Raw genomic sequence first — 5,069 nt, forward strand, 5'->3', positions numbered from 1 at the left:
TTATTAATTTTGATATTTTTATTAATATTTCACAAGAACGATTCTATTCATTTACACAGCAGCAGCTTGTGGCTCTTGGAACCAGCAGATGCTGAGCTTCAATTCAATGTGGACTGGGGGAGTTAAGACCATATCCATCTGCCTCTATTGTAAAATCCAATTCCCAGATGGTAACTCCATACCCATCAACACAATCAGGGAAAGTCCATTCCCAGAGAGTGAGAACACACAAGTGTGAGGGAATGGAGATTGTGTCAGAACCTGATGGAGATTCTGGACATCGCTTCCATTCCATCGATATTCCCTGAGGATGTGAGTGTGTGTGGTGGGTTTGATACCAACATCAGACTTGTACTAAAGGACATAGCTGCGAGACTGGGTCTGCAGCAGGTGGTGAGGGAACCAACAAGAGGGAAAAACATACTTGATTCCATCTTTCCAATCTGCCAGCTGCAGGTACAAATGTCCATGACAGTCTCAGTGAGAGTGACCATCGCACTGTCCTTGTGGAGGCAAAGTCCCACTGTCACATTGGGAATAGCCTCCATCGTATTGTGTATTACTATCACTGTGCTAAATGGAACAGACTTGGATCAGATCTAGCAGCTCAAGCCTGGGTATCCATGAGGCACTGTGGGCCATCAACAGCAGCAGAACCATACTCCAGCACAATCTGTAACCTCATGGCCTGGCATAACCCCCACTGAACCATTAACACCAAGCCAGGGGATTAACCTTGGTTCAATGGGGAGTGCAGGAGGGCATGCCAGGAGCAGCACCAGGCATACCTGAAGATGAGGTGTCAACCTGGTGAAGCCACCAAACAGGACGACTTGCATGTCACATAACATAAGCAACAAGTGATAGACAGAGCTAAGTGATCCCACAACCAACGGATCCGATCTCAGCTCTGCAGTCCTGCCACATCCAGCCAACTCACTGGAGGCTCCACAAATATTCCCACTCTCACTGATGAAACAGCCCATTACACCAGTGTGAAAGATAGGCCTGAAGGTTTCACAGCAATCTTCAGTCAGAAGTGTCAGCTCAGCCTCCTCCAGTGGTCCCCAGCCTTACAGATACCAGTCTTCAGCCAATTCAATTCACTTCATGTGATATCAAGAAACAGTTGAAAACACTGGGTACTGCAAAGGCTTCAGGCCCTGATAACATTCAGGCAATAGTACTGAAGGCTTGTGCTCGAGAACTTGCCACTCCCCTATCCAAACTGTTCCAGTCCAGTTACAACACTGGCATCTACCCAACAATGTAGAAAATTGCCCAGGTATATCATAGACACAAAAAAGCAGGACAAACCCAATCTGCCCCATCAGTCTCCTCTCGATCATCAGTAAAGTGATGGAAGGTGTCATTAACAGTGCTATCAAGCAGCACCTGCTCAGCAATAACCTGCTCAGTGACGCCCAGTTTGGGCTCTGCCAGGGTCACTCAGCTCCTGACCTCAATACAGCCTTGGTTCGAACATGGACAAAAGAGTTGAATTCCGGAGGGGAGGGGGGAGTGACAGCCCCTGACATCAAGGCTGCATTCGACCGAGTGTGGCATCATGGAACTCGAGCAGAACTGGAACCAATGGGTATTGGGGGAAAACTCTCCAGTGGATAGAGTCATACCTGACACAGAGGAAGGTGGTCTTGGTTGTTGGAGGTCAGTCACCTCAGCTCCAGGAAAGCTCTGCAGGAGTCCCTCAGCGTGGTGTCCTAGGCCCAACCGTCTTCAGCTGCTTCATCAATGACCTTCCCTCCATCATAAGGTCAGAAATGGGGATGTTTGCCAGTGATTGCACAATGTTCAGCACGATTTGCAACTCCTCAGACACTGAAGCAGTCCATGTTCAAATGCAACAAGGTCTGGACAATATCCAGGCTTGGGCTGACAAGTGGCAAGTAACATTTGCGCCACACAAATGCCAAGTTATAACCATCACCAATAAGAGACAATCTCACCACCACTCCTTGGCATTCAATGGTGTTACCATCACTGAATCCCCCCCACTGTCAACCACCTGTGAGTTATTATTGATCAGAAACTCAGTTGGACTCACCACATAAATGCAGTGTCTACAAGGGCAGGTCAGAGGCTAGAGATACCGCAGCGAGTAACTTGTCTCCTGATTTCCCAAAGCTTGTCCACCAACTATAAGATTCAAGTCAGGAGTGTGATGGAATACTCCCTGCTTGCCTGGATGAGTACAGCCATCTCAACACTGAAGAAGCTTGATACCATCCAGGACCTAGCAACCCAACTGATTGGCACTGTATCCACCAACATCCAGTCCCCCCACCACTGACATTCAGTTACAGCAGTGTTTGCTATCTACAGAAATTAATCAAAGATCCTTAAACAGTGCCTTCCAAACCTACAACCACCTCCATCTGGAAGGTCAAGGTCAGCAGATATATGGGAACACCACCACCTTCATGTTCCTCTCCAAGCCACTCACCATCCTGACTCGGAAATATGTCACCATTCCTTCACTGTTGCTGGTCAAAATCCTGGATTTCCCTCCCTAATGGCATTGTGGCTCAACCCACAGGAGGTAGACTGCAGCAGTTCAAGAAGGCAGATCACCACCACCTTCTCAAGGGCAACTAGGGACGGGTAATAAATGCTGGCCAGTCAGAGACACCCACATCCCACAAAAACGGAATCAATACAAAAACTGGGGGAGGTGTGATACATGGTTATTGTCTCTGGAGGAGGAATCCTGGAACCAAAGTATCATTCCAGAATGAGAAGACTCTTTCTCCTCCAGGGAGTTGTTCAATGTTCACACCTGGATGTGACAGGACAGCAGAGCTTCGATCTTATCTATCGGTTGTGGAAACACTAAGTTCTGACTCTGCTCCCTCTGCTGTTTACTGCACAATCAGTCCTGATCTGACACTTCACTGACCAACACCATCACTTACAAGTTCCCCTCCAAGCCACTCACCATCCTGACTTGGAAGTATATTGCACTTGGTTCACTGTCACTGGGTCAAAATCCTGGAATTCCCTCCCACCACCACATGAGCTGCTGCTGTTCAGGAAGGTACCTCACCCCCACCTTCTCAAGGACAGTTAGGGACGGGAAATAAATTCCAGCAGCCAGTGATTCCCACATCCCTCCAGTGAATAAAAAAGACATAATTTTTCATCTCTCCTTGGTCCTGCTCCTGTGATCCCTCCCACATTCCTCATTGAACCGGGGTTGGTCCCCTGGCTTGGTGGTAATGAGAGACTGGGGGTTGGGTTGAGCCATGAGGTTACAGTTTGTATTGGATGGCAGTTCTGCTGGTGTTGATGACCCACAGTACCTCATGGACACACAGTCTTCATCTGCTCGACCTGTTCACATCCCACAGGAGGGGAGGGAGGGGCTGTGCCATGAGGTTTAATGGGGAAATATGTTCCCATCTGATGGTTATTGGGAGGAGAAGGGTGCAGTGAACGGGCTGTAACCACCCTCCCCTCCCCGACACTGGGTTCTCTGTAGCTGACCCTCACCATCAATCCCCCTCCCCGCCCCCACTGGGTTCTCTGTACCTGACTCTCACCATCAATCCCCCCTCCCGCCCCCCCACACTGGGTTCTCTGTACCTGACTCTCACCATCAATCCCCCCCCCCACCCCACACTGGGTTCTCTGTACCTGACTCTCACCATCAATCCACCCCCCCACTCCACACTGGGCTCTCTGTACCCGACTCTGACCATCAATCCCTCCTCTCCCCCCCACCACACTGGGCTCTCAGTACCTGACCCTCACCATCAACACCCCCCCCCCAACCCTCACACTGGGATCTCTGGACCTGATTCTCATCATCAATTCCCCCCCCCCCCCGGGTTCTCTGTACCTGACTCTCACCATCAATCCACCCTCCCCCGACCCGACCCGACCCTCCCCCCCGGGTTCTCTGTACCTGTACCAACCGGATTCACTGTAATTAAAAGTTTCAATCAATTCTGAAATAACTCCTTTTCACAATAGCCCACAGCCCAACCTGACTCTCTGTAATTAATCCACTCCATGTTCCCTCACATTAAACTATCTGTCAGGTTTAGCTCATTGATCACTGACTGGGTGAAGAATCTCTCTCACTGTAACTGTGTCCTCCTGTTCTGAATCTCTCGGTTTAGTTTAAAACAAATCTCAGATTTCTCGTTTCCAGACTGTTTAATGTTTTATAAATCCCATCAGGTGCTTCCTTTCCTGGTAGAATAGCCCAATTCTCTTTGCCACATGACCCAGAACCTTGAGCCTGGGGGTGAGCCTGGGTGTTTCTCTCTCTGCACTCCCCCCTTCCCCACACCCCTCCCCCAGGGTCTGAGTGTCTCCCCTGTGACTGTGTCCTGAATTAGACTCAGTACCAGGAAGAATACCAGGGTCCATGGGATTCCCAGCCAGCCGAGGGTTAGCAGTGACTGATACTGACCTGTGACCCATGACCCAGAGTGGCACCATGGCTCAGTGGTTAACACTTCTGCCTCACAGCACCAGGGACCTGAGGTTGATTCCAGCCTTGGGCGACAGTCTGTGTGGAGTTTCCCTGAGTCTGCATGGGGTTCCTCCGGGTGCTCCAGTATCCTGCCGCAGTTGAACAGGTGCACCCTGGGTGGATTGGTCATGCTCAATTGCCCACAATGTCCAGGGTTTATTTTTTGGCTAACATGTGCAGGGATGTGTATGTTGGGTGGATTCGCTGTAGGGATTCTATGATTCATGAATGGCCTTTAATCTCCAAGTTCCCAGAGACAGAATGGAAAGCTGAATTCTGTACTCATCGGGAGAGACTCAGGAAAAACACAGGGAGGGAAAGGAAAGGATCAGCAACATTCTGGGAATACACTGTCCCTATTCCAATCAGGGACTGGGAATTAAACACTGAGGGGAAACAGCTTCTGTTTATAAACTGGAAAAACCAGTAACACAACAATCTTTGGAGACTGCACCCTATTTGTTGAGAAATTTGATCCATTGTTTGATGTGAAGCTGCAGAAGCAGAAAAATGGAACAAGTGCTAAGTGATGACCCGGTCCCAGTGACGGGGAAGCTCCAGCACAGCC

Source organism: Chiloscyllium plagiosum, unplaced genomic scaffold (assembly GCF_037043375.1).
Source record: "Chiloscyllium plagiosum isolate Xiang-an unplaced genomic scaffold, Cpla_swu_hap1 HiC_scaffold_35, whole genome shotgun sequence".
NCBI lineage: Eukaryota > Metazoa > Chordata > Chondrichthyes > Orectolobiformes > Hemiscylliidae > Chiloscyllium > Chiloscyllium plagiosum.